Here is a 15,581-nt window from a genome sequence, read left to right as displayed (position 1 = left end):
CAAATTTACAATATATTTCTTGTAGTACATCAAAACATTTTGAAATCTTATACTCTCGAACCCTCAATTTAAAAAAAAACCTTTAGCCAATGAGAGACGAGAATCAGCTACATGACCATTTATGCTCATTTGGATGGGAATATATTTTTTTTGTAACATTATAAAACTATCACACACTGGTATTTTAAATAAAATCACAAATAATGATCAAAAAAGTTACTCATTCCCAACACTTAGTTTAAAAAAGATAACATATCAATGAGTTGTTTACGTCATTACAGACAAAATACTGTAAAACTCGAGACTTACTGCTTATCATGCAAAACACACTTCATCATTTCAACCAAACTAGAAGTGTAGGAAGATTCGGAGGATGATACATATCAATTCAGACACATTTTGCCGATGTTCCTGGAACCAACCTTTTATTTTTTTTACAACCATTTAAGGAGACTTTCCTTAAGCTCACTTTTCATTGGTCAACTAAAAAATCTCCCCCTCTCCCCCCTCCTACAATTATGCTGCTTCGCCCATCATACTAAAATTCTGTAAGAACAAAAAAACAAAATACTTTCCTTAAACCTTAGGGCAGAAAATTCATAAATCCTAGAATGCTGTTACTGCATCTATAAATTATTAGAAAGGCAACAGATTAATACACATATTATTTAAATTTGGCGAAGATTGGATGGTACCAGAATCCATACTGCAACACCGGCGGACTCGACACTCGAGTCTTTCCTAGAATTGAGCTGACGGATTGCCTCTAGAACGCCCTTGTTGCCTTCAACGACTTAGAATTAATACTTTTATCCATCAAAACCAGCAACAGTTTAACTAAGCAAACATACACCCCACACCCCCTCAAAAAAGCTTACGTATTTCACGTACTGGCTCGTGTCCATGCACTATCAAGGACAAATGTGAAAATATTACAAACATCAAAATGGTTGACATACTAATTGTTATAACTCTTGTTCACATAAAGCAAACATAAACCATTTACAGTAGCAAGCAATTTAAAATTTATACTTTTTATAAGACGTTTGCACTAAACTGTACTTCTCTGCTCTCATTGCCAACTTAACCGGATATTTACTTAACAAATTTAAATTATATGCATTTATAAGCAGGTGTTTCTTAAAGGGTGAATTTCAAAAATGTAAATTGACGGTCTGCCATCACAAAAACATTACTTGCTTATAACTATTTTTCTTAAAATTTATTTCAAACCAATATTTTTAGCATATGCATATGATTTATCGGTAGGCCTGATATTAATAAAATCAAATAACCACTTTCAGCTGTATAATTATGTACGCTAACCTCTAGAAAAATATTTTATTTAAAAAATACTGCCGTATTTCTTTATTCTAACGTAAACCCTTTTCAAGAGCCATGTCACCAAAGAAACATTTTAAAAACTTGTTTTACTGACATAGGTACTAACTAATTGCGTGGCTAAAGTATTCTGTTAGATAACATTCATTAATTATCATTAAAAATTCCATTTAAATCGTTGGCCAATAAAATATTTCACCGAAGGCTATTGATTAAATTAAATAATCTTGGCGATTTGCTCTTTATTTGCATTCTTTTAAAGTTGCGCCTTTCGTAAATGATTACATTTAATTATAACAAAGAGTAAAATCATTTTCTTATTGCTTAGGTACATGTTCACTACTCTTCCACGAGCTGTTGCGCTTCACACTGAAAGCCACTGTCTGTCTTGTCTAGCTGTAAAAGAGGAAACGCAGGCAGCTGAAGACTTCAAAAATAAGGCAGGGATGAGTTACCGCGCTTCCAAGAATGTCCCTACCTGCTAGGTTTATGTTTTGCGATATGGCATCCCACCCCCCTTCCTGTTACGGGACTCCGGAGATTATCTTACAGGGGAATGACCAAGCCTCATAGAAAGAGAGGTCCCACGCAAGACAGAGACGGAAATAAGACTGACCCTTGCTGGCGGAGCTTATGTGCTGCCGGTGCTTCCTTTGATTCCAGAGCTTCCGGTGCTGCCAGTGTTTTCGGTTATTCCTTTGATTCCGGTGCTTATGTGGTTCCGGTGCTTTCTGTGTTCCTTTGATTATGGTGCTTCCGGTGATTAATGTGCTTCTTTTTATCCCAGTGCTTAATGTGCTTCTTTTAATTCCGGTGTTTAATGTGCTTCTTTTAATTCTGGTGCTTAATGTGCTTCCTGTTCTTCCTTTTCTTGAGTGCTTCTGGTGCTTCCTTTGCTTCCGGTGCTTTATTTGCTTCGGATGCTTCCTGTGCTTCCGTTACTTCCTTTGCTTCGGTGCTTCCGGTGCTCTATTGCTTCCTTTGCTTCCGGTTCTTCCGGTGGTTCTGGTGTTTCCTTTGCTTCCGGTGCTTACGGTGCTTCCTTTGCTCCCGGTGCGCTGCCAGTGTTTCCGGTGCTTCGTTTCTTCCTTTTTTTATTGTGCTTCCTTTTTTTAAATGAGCATCGATATGTCTGTACTCATGACATTATTGTTATTGTGGTTTAGAGATTATTAGTATATATGCCTGAGATTAAAAATGGTCTGGTCACATAGTTCGAAGACATTTGGTCTATACATCTAACATTGTATTAGACCTGGTTGGAAGGTATTCCAATTTTTGAAAAATTAGATTTCATTGTAGATACAGCGACATCGTATTTATTTCGTCAGGTAGGTTTCTTGTTTAGAGTAGTATTTATTGTAGATAATTTTTAACAAACTCCACTAGAGGTAATGGGAAACGGAATTTAAAATTTGTTTTAATTTTAGTTACTATTATCACTGACTGGGAATCTAACCAAGGGCAGGAATCTATCGAATCAATCATTATTTAATAAGTAATTTTTTGATGAATTTTGTATTTTTCCCTGAATTTATACTTAAATAATTACATAATTTTAAACTGGTGACCATGATGGCTTACTTGAGGCTGGTAGACGAGAAACCTAAGCCTCTTTTAGGACTTTTTAACGTATTTATTGAAAAAGTAAATTTTTACATAAAAATTAAATTTTTTGTATCAGTCAGGTATTGAACCGAGACGATCGAGTCAATATTTATTTTAATGAGTGATTTTTTTGATGAATTTTGGAATTTTTTCCGAATTCATAGTTTAAATAATACATATTTTGTAGATGGCATCCAAATTATAAGATGGCGGGTGGCATGACAGTTCACTGTCACTTAATAAATTAATACTGCACTCTAGCGAGTAAAATTTACACTAAGAACAATATGGCGAACTTCATCAGATGTAAACAATATGGTGGCATCCTGCAAACGAAAACAAGATGGCTGCCATGACATCATACCAAATAATGTAATATAAACCTTGGTATTAGTGGTGGAAGGTCAGTCTGCCCCAGTGGCGGATACAGAAAAATCTCATGTGCGGGGGGGGGGGGGGGGGGAGCCGCAGGTCTACCTCTTCCACACACTCCCTTGTTACGTCACCTTGGTTGCTAGGATGCAGCCAGAGATCTTTTTCCAAGCTCTATACGTTTCATTTACGTCTCGCCCGAATATTAAAGGTAAGTGTATGAATGTGTATTGTATAACATCGGCGGCCGGGTGCGCGCCCTCCCCTTGCCAAGAACCATGCTTGGTGCTGGGCTGCCCTGCGAAGGGGGGGGGGGGGGGCGCGCCCCCTGCGCCCCCCCTATGAATCTGCCACTGGTCTGCCCGTGGCTTCTGTGGAGGTAGGATCTGTCGCCATTTTTTTATTATTGACCTCACCGGGCGAGAACTCTATTACATAAGTGCGTTTTTTTTTAAATTTAAATTTTATTAAAATTTAATTAATTATTTTTATACATTTTAAAATTTTCCCCAAGTTTCTAGCATTCAAATTACGGAATTTCAATATGGCGTACGAAATTAAAGATGGTGAAAGTTTTTAAAATTAATAATTTTTATTTATTTTGATAAATTAAATTTTTTTCCCATTGAAGTCTGATAATATTTATGTTACGGCAACCCATAGCCTTCACGCGGAGCCAGTGTTGATATACAAATAGGGCACTGCCGGGATTGCCCGATCCTCTGACTTCCTCGGTGAGTTGAAACGGGAATTTCTAGTAGGTTAGTAGGCTGTGGATGGGTGGCTGCGCCCTGACCTGCCGAAAAGCAATCGGGGGGTTTGGACCCCCAAACCCTAGGTGGTGTCTCAAGACACCTGGTTCATAGTGATGAACCAACTGGTGTGCATGGAACAGCGAAGGACTGCTGAGAGTCCTGAGGGTCGCCGTGGTCGGGCGCAACCCGGGCCTTTTCTAATGAGGCTGTAACCCGGTGGCGGGGGAGAGTCCGAGGTGAGTAACCGAGGATATCTATGCGGCCGAGGGCGGCGGTCGCTGGGACTGTAGGTAGTGCCGGGAACGCACTATACCTGAAAGTGAAGGGTACCATGGGACTGATCCTTTGAAGAGACAGATCCCCGCTGAGGTTTCCTTAAACGGCCCTGGATCAGATTATGGAGATGGACTCGTGGTGGCAGTGGTGCTCCGATCGCTTGGAGCACACTTGGAGGGGTCCCCGCCCCGATGACGAGTGGCAGTCGTGAGCTACTTTAAAGCTCGGGCACTAGCCTGCAAAGCTGGCAGAGGTTGGATAATCCTCGGCTGGATCACGAGCATCTGGGTGACCGAGGAGTCCCAGTGATGTGAAAGGTACGGGCCGTGTCGGTATTTACCAGGCCCACGGTGGGGGGGGCTTGCACTGGTGGTGTCCTGGGGTATTCGGCGGCTGGTGGCCTGCGGTGGCGTAGCATGTTGAGATGGGTCTCCTCAACCACTGTGCGTAGCCGTGTGTTCTCCAGAACCGTGCCGCGCCTGAATATCGTAAATATTCCAGGTCCATTGGGGCCCATGGCAGCTTCACTACCATGTAAAACAGATCCGTCCCCTGGCTTTATTCTGATACTACCTTTGAGGTGCAGGCACAGAACCACGGACGAGTGCAGCTAATAGATCTTGCGAAAACATGATAATATTTATGAATTTTGAAGATGGAGACTGTAACGAAAATTTCAACATTCAAGTTGTTTTATAATAATAATAAAGTAAATTTTTATAAAATTTAAAATTGTTTATGCTAATATTAGATAATAAAAAAAAGTTTAAGATAGTAGGCATAACGAAATTTGCAACATTAAACTTTAATTAAAATTTTATTAAGTAATTTCTTTTGTAATTTTATTTTCTTCAATAAAATCAGATAATACATCAAAAATTCCAAGATAGCGGACATAATTCAAGATGTTGGCCGTAAAGAAAAGTACAACGGTGTTGGCAAAGGTCAAGGTCATGTCCTCGGTGGCTTAGAGCGGCCTGACCATGGGAACTTTCAGACGCAATGGAAACATTTCAATATTTTGAATTTTTCGGAAATAAAAACGGGAAATTTTTTCTCAAAATGGGATTTTTTATTTTTCAGATTTTTTGAGATTTCTGGCGGAATTTTTTCTAAAATATTTGTAAATTTTGAGGAATTTTGAGAAATGTTTTGGCTACTTTTGAAGGTCAGTGTAAAAGGTCAAGGTAATCCAAGATGGCCACCGTGACGTCACAAATTCAAGATGGCGGTCATCACCTCAGCTTCTCCCTGCGGTGCCTGTCCCAGTACCGCCATTTACATACTACTCTGGTTTATTTGTTGAAAAAAAGTTTATTTTTTGACTTGACATACGGGTTTCTAGGGGCAAGACCTGATGGCTTATTGAGGACTGATAATTCAATCATCGAAGTGATGTGTGTTTCTTCAGCTATTGGAATAGGTCTCATAGAACTAGCCAAACAGTAGAAAAGTTTCTATTTAGAAGAAAAGGAAGGCAAGCTAACGCTGAGGCTAACACACAATCATTATTATCAAATTCAAGGGACACTGAAAATTTCAGAACGAGAAGCTTGCTACTTGAAAGTTATGAGTGACCTAAAAGAAAATTTGCATATTGAAAAGGTTTACAGAGGATGTATATCTATTTGGAGAGATAAATGGTTCCGAAACTTCGTCGAGTCCATATCCACTGCTTGTTGCCGGAGACTGTTGAACCAAATCTGAGCCAAGGTAAACCTATTCGTGAACCAGAATATATATTAAAAGCCCCAGTAGAACAAAAGAATAAACTCCGTGTCAATGAGGTGAAAAGTGTATGTAAATAATAATTCAGTACAAAATACATACATAACTTACATGACAGTTAGGTTAAGGTTACCTTGTAGACTCATTGTATTTTGAGATCACAATATCAGAATATTTCTTGTAATATTACTTAAAGGTGAATCGGTGGTTGATTTTAGAAGTAACGGATTTTATTTGTCAGTGATTTTTAAAAAATCTAAGTAAGTTAGGGTACTGATTTAAGAAAAGTGTTTTTTTTTTGTTTTGTAGATAAAATGATTATTAATTCTCGTCAGTTGAGTGCATTCATTCACTCTACAGCCGGTATATGTAACACAAAATTTCTTAGTGTTAACTGATTAACTATTTTTACTCCTTAACTTAAAGCATTGAATAATAACTTTAAGATGTAACTGATAATCATTGTAGAACTTTGTAATTATATTCATACTCTGTGAACTCAAATTGAGACTCCACTGTCCCAAAATCTTAATTTTTGAGTTCCTTAGACTGCAATTAAGTCAAAGTTTTACAAGATTCTTTTTTTTTGTTATTAGAAGATGATATTATTTAAGAGCGCGTGGGAGATAATATTTTCTCGCGCGCGGTCAGTTGAAGTGGTTCATTTTTTCCTCGTAGGATAGCGTTGCGTTCGGCCACGGGCGTATGGAGCGAATCCAAGTGGAGATACGGCGAACTAGTAGGAAAACGGAATGTCACCGCTTGTAAGGGGGAGGGGGGAAGTGAGATACAAAGAAGAATGAAGGACGGCTGATAGGGGTGGGATGAGTCAACTGTAGCAGCCAACGCAACGGCTTTGTGATGTGCTGAGAAGCACAAGACGACACTGGACTATCACGCCCGTTTCATACATAACCAGGCAGAGCGAATAGAACTTTTTTTTTTTGTTTAAAGGAACGCCGTTTTTATGCTTAACTGTTTCGGCGTCCGTGGATGTTACTGTGTGATACAACACCACTTCGTTTAAAAAAAACCGTACAACAGTTCTGGTACATAAAATATTACAAAGTAAATTTATCACTCATGTTTATTTTACATTTTACTGCAAGCGAAACAAAAAAAAATAGAACTTTCGATACAAGGTTACACTACATACCTAATAGTTTAGTATTTTCATCTGCCTGACAACTTCAGAACGAAACTTCTTATTTATACCTTTTTTTAATACACTTGACGTTTCTGACTCGTGTTTTGTAACAAATGTACCGTTAATTTTTAGAGAATAAAACACAACATAATTTGTTAATAGTTTGAGAAGATAACAGCATATTAAACTCTGAAAAATCACCGATCTCGGCACTTTCCGCATTACAAAATATCGGCTTGACCTCAACTTTTTCTGCTCTTATCGCGCGAGGTTGCGTTAATACCAATGGCGCGTCCTGATAGGCTGGAACAGTTTTCCGCTCTGTCTGGTCAGCGTTGTCTGGCTGACCCGAATTACTAGGCACTGGCTCAGGCAACTGAAGCTGAACTACTCCAGGAAATATTATTCTAATCAGTTTGCTAGTGTACTATTTTCTACATGAACATTTGCTAATTGTTTCTCCAAATTTCGTTTCGAAGTTAAAAAAAAACATGAAGTCCGTGTATTCTACGTTTTTGATTGAAAAGTAAAACAAGAATTTGTGCTTTTTTTTCCCCCCGCAATGGACCTAAATACTAGTTTCTATATTTTCTCTAAATCCAAATCTCCATTCTTTAATTTTAACTTTAATTTAACTTTTATAAATGTATGTTGTGTATAATTAAGAATACCTTTTTTTATCGATCAACATAATATTTGCTCCGTAACCAATTAAGTGAACTTAAAAGTGAATGTTACTGGCATTACAGTATATTACACATAAATGATTATTATTGCAGTCACAACTGGTAATCACAATTTAAACAGAACTACTATAATCTAATTCATTGTCCGAATTTTGACGTTTAGCTTGTGAGAAAGGTCTCTGTAAACAGGATTGCAAAGATCTTATTTTACCAGAAAACTATTGGCCTGCCAGAAACTTTCTAAAAAAGTGAACGTCAAAATTCGTACAACATGGACTTCATCTCAATGGAAGTTATATCGGTTTTTCGAAATTGAATGACAGTTCACTATATAATTATTGTGTTATGTTGAAATTGAGCCAACTTCTCGCTACAGAAAGAAAACTTCTGTCTCTTCACATATAACGTAATAACGTGGAACATGGTCGTGGTAACTAGCTACCTATGTATATACTACCTCTGAAGGTTCAATTACTGAACTCGCATTCGCGTTGGCCTTAGTTTAAATCATTTTCCAGCGAGTCTTGTTATATTTTAAGTAGTGTATCTATAGTGCGGCAAATTTAAGACTAAATTATATGTGTCGTTAAGAGCGTCTATGGTGGAAGGCCGCGGCCTAAGGTGTGGGAGGGCTTGCTGCCTGTCGCTCAGTGGCTGTTCTGTAATTGAAGCTACCGTATATCTAAATATGATACCGAGAATATAACATCCAATGAGCGACAGCCATTAACCCTAGCACACCGCGGCCTTCCAATAAAGATGCCCACGAAAGAGCCCATCGAAAATTAATATTGAAACATGTAATAAATTTGGGTGAAAAATTATGTATTACTTTAGAATTTTTTTTTCGTTCATGTTACGTAGCGTTTTCTTTCAATTGGCTAGTCATAGGTTCAGCAACTTAACCAACGTAAGTTTACTCTAGGTTATTGAGCACAATATATATATATATATATATAGCTGGGCAAAATACTTTGAAAATGTATTTGAAATACAAATTACAAAATACCTGTGTACATTTATTAAAAATACATTTACAAAATACTCAAAATAAAATGTAGTTTAGATACAAAATACAAAATAGTATTTTAAAATACAGATGAAATTACAAAATACATGCAATATTTTTGTGAGCAACGAAGGAAGAATTCCCTTTAAGACAAACCAGTCTCTCAAACATTGTGTCACTCAAGCTGTGGCGTTTATGGTTGTGTATTACACCTGCAAATTAAAACAACCTTTCAACAGGACCACTAGAGGGTAAACTTGTATTATATTGTAAGAAAAGCTTTCGCACCACTGGATAACCATCTAGCATACTCGTGTGGGTAGCCTTATCCTGTAAGTATTGTAATAACTCAAGTTCAATTTTGTTTGTGCTACACTTTATTCATTATTTGTATTGACATCGAATGCAAACCAATCATCTTCTGCTGGTATGTAACATTTTCTGATTTACAATTGCTTGCCAAGTTTATTTCCATTTTCAATCATATTCCATATATATGTATGAACATACGTGATAAGACAGCAATTTGTAAAATCTGTGATACCGTTTCTGTTCAACTAATATGTACCTTTACAATGATATCACTCACTAGTGCCAGATTGCTAATAAATAGCCAATCCTAATTTCAAAAATTAAAATATCCAGCAAATAAATGAGATATTTTATAAATGCAATTAAACAATGTATTTTGCATTTTATAAAATACAAAATACAGTAAATAAACTTCAAAAGTATTTTCGATACAAAATATAAAATACTGAGACATAACTAATACTGAGACATAACTGATACAAAATACAAAATACCCAAAACTATCGAAAATACGTATTTCAAATACTTGTATTTTCGATACTGCCTAGCTCTGTATATATATAATACACATATATATATAGAATACATATAAAGTTGACATATATACACAACGACTATTTAAAACATACGTACAAACTTCGGCAGGCTGTTTCTGGAAAGAATACAAGACGAAAGCCTAATAACCACTTTACTCATAAATCGAGTTACGAACCTCCAAAAATGGAATTTTCCATATCTTGAAATTAACATCATCAGTAAGTAAACTCAGGCATATGATTTTTTAGGAAGGAAACTTTACACCTTGCAAACGTACTTTGTAATGCATGCCCTGGTTTATTTTTTATTTTTTATTAGCTTTTCAGGTGATAAAATTTGCTAAAACAGAAATGCCGTTATATGCATTGAAGGATGTTCATTACCAGGGGTGTAGCCAGGGGGGGGGGGTTAGGGGTTCAAACCTCCCCCCCCCCCCCTTTAGCACCAAATATTCAATTAAATTTCGTATTCATCACTCAAACAAATTTCATATTGAAAATTAATAAAATTTTAACCATTACAATATTTAAATTTAAGTACCGAAAACTGCTAAAATAGCACTATTTTACACATTAAAATCCAATTTTTCCCGGGGGAGGACCCCCGGACCCCCCGCTTTAATACGGGGGGTGGGGGGGCATGCTTCATAACACCCCCATACACAAATCCTGGCTAAGCCACTGTTCATTACAACCCACGTATCTCGTGGTGAACAATTTGCGTTCTACAAAATCATCAGACGCAGTGCAAAGTTATTCAAGAATAGGAAAATTTTATTTTTGGGAGTTCAAAACTCCGAATCCATTTACGAGAAAAAAGTATGGTACACAGATTTTCGTCTTGTATTTTCGCCAGGAATATTCTGCCAGAATTTGTCAGTATGTTTTAGATACACGTTGTATATAGAATGCATTAGAAAGTTTCAACACACACACACACACATATATATATATATATATATATAAATGGAATACAGGAAAAAAATTGGTTGTCTGTAAAGTCGGTTTACGGACGATAGTTTAACGTGATAACGTCATACAAAACATTGATGAAATGATTGCATACTTTTATGAATAAAATTGAATCATTTTTATTGAATTATCACTATTTTGTATGGATACAAATGAGTGAAAGGAAATCTACAATTTAAATGATAAATTTACTTTTATTTGCAGTCATTAATTCAATTATGTTTATTACTTCAACGAAGAGATTATTTTAACTATAACTTTTATACATGTTTGATATTTAACTTCTTCCAATCTGTGTTATTCTGTTAAGGATACGACGATGATAGGAAAAGTATGAAACGAATTAGAGTGTTTCAAGGATGATGTGAAGGAAAATGGCTTACCCAACACCAAGATGCAGTCAAAAATAATATATTTGCGCCACGGACTCTGCAGCAATGCTAGGAGGAACGGGTTGGCAAAGAGCAATGAAAATGTTACATTGAAATGCATGAAAACAGAATTACGCCACGGACTCGGTCGCAATGCTAGGAGGTTCAGGTTAGCAAAGAGCAATATAAAATGAGCGTAACGGGACACAGACAAACGGGACAATGTGCGTAACGGGACACTTTTTCGTGTGTGCAGCCGGCGTTCATTGATTTATTAGACGTGGTCACGTCAAAAATTTTACACATATAATATATAGAATACATTACTAACTTAAAAAATATATATAGAATACTTTAGAAAGTTGACATTCCGTGTTCGGCCCTTGCAAGAATCGAAGTTTTACAATTCGCATCCACAAAATAATATGTAATGTGTGCAGAAAAGATAAAAGATTATGGAGTATATATTAAGTTAACGATATAAAATGAATTTACAGTAGGATAGGTCTTACAGTAAAGCATACAAAAACACATTTACTATGTACTTTTTGCATCAGAAAATAACTTTGGCGAAACCTTCTATTCATTCAAAACTTATTTCGAAAGTTAGCCTATCTTGTGTACATGCATCGTAGTTAAAACAAATTTTTGTTTCAATTTATACAGTTAAAAATAGTAAGGAACATATTCACATATCATTATAATTTAGGTAACTATTCTATGTGTAAATTAATCATGAACATACCTTACAAAATGGTGGGTTTTAAAGCATGCTTTCTTATAATAGGCCTACTTACACATTTTTATATTGAACCCTACAATACCGCACATAACATATATTTTGTGTTAAAGTTACAAGAACAATGAGATACTTAATTACTAACAATATGTAGGCTACACTGATACAATTATGATTGCTACAATGAATATTTCAAACAACATAAAACAAAACATCTGTTGTTTGAGTTAATATGCCCACAACTGGCACTTGTCAAATCTCAAATAACCAAATTTTTTTTTTCATAAATCGTACGCATCTAGGTACATAAATACATAACGAAGTAGCCGTTTTATTACATTATTCTACTATAACTGGGAAGTTACTCCACCTGGCTCCACTTGCATTCAATCGTGCTAAATGTTACTAAGATTACTTTCTTGTGTAACTAGAGAATTTGACTTGAAATAAATTAATGTTGTAGATAAATTCAAACCTATAATGTCGGTTTTTAAATAAATTAAATGAAATTATACAGATGCTTTGAATAATAATAGACTATTATCTTCATTTTGAATACAAATAGTGAACGAACGGTGCGCGATTGTTAAAGTCGCTAGTAGCTAAAGTATTGGCGCCTACGGAGCTGTATTTGATGTTCTGAAACATTGTTAGATAGTGTTATAAAGATAAGTATTAGTAATGGTTGTTCTTAAATTTCATTAAGATCTTCGGGGTATCGAATTGCTTCGAAGCTGTAGGTTCAAAGTCTTTGAGCGATAAAATACATAAACATACAAGTTATTTTCCACCAATAAGTATTTTAAATTTACTATATAAAGTACGTCAAAATTTATTTTGAAATGAAGCATAATCTTAGTAGTCCTAGAGAGCAGGGCGCTCAGTTTGTTACTGACGTCGGCGGTGTAAGGATCACCTAGTTTATTTCTTCTGGTGCATTAATCACGTAATTACCTGTTCTTGCGAACTCGATGGCATCTTTACCGACTTTAACGTCGAACTCGATGGAGGTTGTACCATCGTCTACGGGAACCTTTACGACAGCTACGACGGAGAAGGAGCAGATTCCGTTGACAACCACGTCGACAACACTGGAGGAGATTTCAACAGACGCGATACCACCAGCAGAAGAGACTTTAATCCCGGTAGTGCTGGCTGTGCAGGAAAACTCGACGAACTTCGTTTCGCCCTCGATGGAGACTTCAATGGATGCCGAATCGACAACAACTAACGAACATCGGTGCTGTTACTGTGACAAGATTTTCTCAAACAGCAGCAATGCTCGACGGCATGAGAAGAGAGAATGTGCCAAGAACCTATATCGTAAAATGTTTGTTTGTGAGAAATGTCATAAGCAGTTTGCCAGAAAAGATAATATGAAAACGCACATGAAGACATGTAAAGGTCCTGCTGTGCGGCAGAAAGTAAAGGTTTCGGTGCAACAGCGATGCGTCGATGTTCATAAGAGTATGCCTGGAAATGGTACTACTGTTGCAACGTCCATATCTGGATCGGGTCTGAAAGGTTCGTCTACATCGGCACGGTATCCTTGCAGCTACTGTGATATGTCGTTCACATTTTCCCATGATGCACGAAGACATGAGCGGAGCAAATGCAAAAAGAATCCTTCTCGTATAAAGTTTCGATGTGATGATTGTCATGAATGGTTTACTCGAATTGATAGTTTGCGACGACATGCGAAAATATGTAAAGGTGAAGTCCGTGTGCCTACTGCTGAACTACCTGCAGACATTTCGACTCCTCGCTTTAGATTGAAGGCTCGTGAGCGTACAATCAAAAAAACAGATGCGCAGCAACCGATTGCTATGACGACTGAACATGGACCTAAACCTAAGACTGTGTTCGGAGCATTACAAGTGAACGATAATGGCTTCTACTTGGCGCAGACTGCATTTCGTGGAACGTTGAAAGACTACTATTATCTAAATACGTTCGGTGAGTCGAAGGATATTTGTACTTTTCTTGATGATATCAGACAGGACATAATCAATCAGCTTACTGATGACGTAGCAACAAACGGACCATTAAAATATAACTTGTGGTTGGACTGTCTATATGGAAAGCCATATCCGTTAGATGACAAAGTGAAAAAGTGTGCATTCAAGACATCGGCTACAGTAATTTACAGTTCTAACGATGTGAAGCAAACTGTTAAACACGGTATCCAGAAACTCTGTCAAGAAGAGGAGAACTATGTCAGTAAAGGATCTGGTTGGACTCTGTCTAGTATAAACCGATTGGAGCTAAGAATAAGTCATTTCACACCGATGCGGAACTAAATGATTGATTATAAATTTGCTAGCTTTCGTAAGTGATCCTGTAGTATAATATAAATTATGTAATAAATATTCTGTTTGTAAAAGAACTTGCGGTGTTTAATTCCTCGAACCTGTTACTATTATGTTAAATTGATGTTATATTTAATTTTTTTTGTATCGGCCAGGGGCCGAACCAAGGATAGGAACTGACCGGGTAAATCAGTATATTGATTGCAAATTTATTTAATAAATTTTGGAACTTTTCCCGAATTTCTAGCTAAATAATTACGGATTTTCAAGATGGCGGCCAAATTTCAAGATGGCGGGCACCTTAGTAATAAATGATTACTGCACTCTAGCGGGTAAGAGTTAAACTAACATGGCGTCAGCGCACTCTAGCCGACGATACAATGATGATGGCTTCCAGCATCGAAGACAAGATGGCGGACATGACGTCATACTAGGTGAATATATATGCTTTGAAAAAAGTGGTGGGAGTCAGTATGCCAGCGCCCTCCACGAGGGAAGGATTGGATGTCATTTTTAGTTTTTTTTTTGCCCTCACCGGGTTCGAACCGAGGACTCTGAGCTCCGTGTCGTAAAGTACATTTTTTATAAATAATTTATTAAATTTTTATTAAATGAATTTTTTTATAATTTTTAAATTTTTTTTCATTAAAATCGGATAAAAAATAAAAAAGTTAAAGATGGCGGCCGTAACGGAAATTGCAACGGTGACATCATCATCCAATATGGCTGCCATGACATCCTTATTTTCAAGGTCGGCGGCTTATAAGCGGCTAGCTCTTAGGAGTTTTAAGCCGCTTTTAGGAGTTTTCGTTTTTTCTAGGGCAAAGCGACTTTTGAGGATTTTCGAAATCCTAATTTTTGAACTGTGGAATTATTTGAGATTTTTTGGTGGAAATTTTTTTCAAAAAAATTGACATTTTGGCGATTTTTGAGGAATTTTGGGCAATTTTTGCCCAATTTTGGTCATTTTTGGCGATTTTTGAGGATCAAATTCCAGGTCAAGGTCAAAGGTCAAGGTCAAGGTCATCCAAGATGGCCGCTGTGACGTCATAGATGGACGTGACGTCAGAGATGTGGCTCGGCTCCCCGCTCCACAGCCAGAAGCCAGTCCCAGAAAATACTATCCTATACTACTCATGCACTATTTGCTTAACTCGACAAATTATTTAACACGTAAATGGGAACCAGTTGTGACATGGAGAACAAACTGGCGCTACTTTCTAAGCGACACGTAGGTTTCATCAGTAGCGGTTGTTAAAATGCATGTTGCCATTATCAACTGTAGGGCACAGAAAATATATCTTGTTACTTTATGTCGGTAATCCAAATGTTCTGTTGTGCACACACTGTAACATCGATAATTGTAAGAATAAAAGACAACAGATAAGCGTAATAAAAGTCTCATCTAAATTACAGTACA

This window comes from Bacillus rossius, chromosome 2, assembly GCF_032445375.1.
Source record: "Bacillus rossius redtenbacheri isolate Brsri chromosome 2, Brsri_v3, whole genome shotgun sequence".
NCBI classification, from domain to species: domain Eukaryota; kingdom Metazoa; phylum Arthropoda; class Insecta; order Phasmatodea; family Bacillidae; genus Bacillus; species Bacillus rossius.
The sequence above is the reverse complement of the archived record's forward strand: the minus strand, read 5'-3'. Positions refer to the sequence as shown.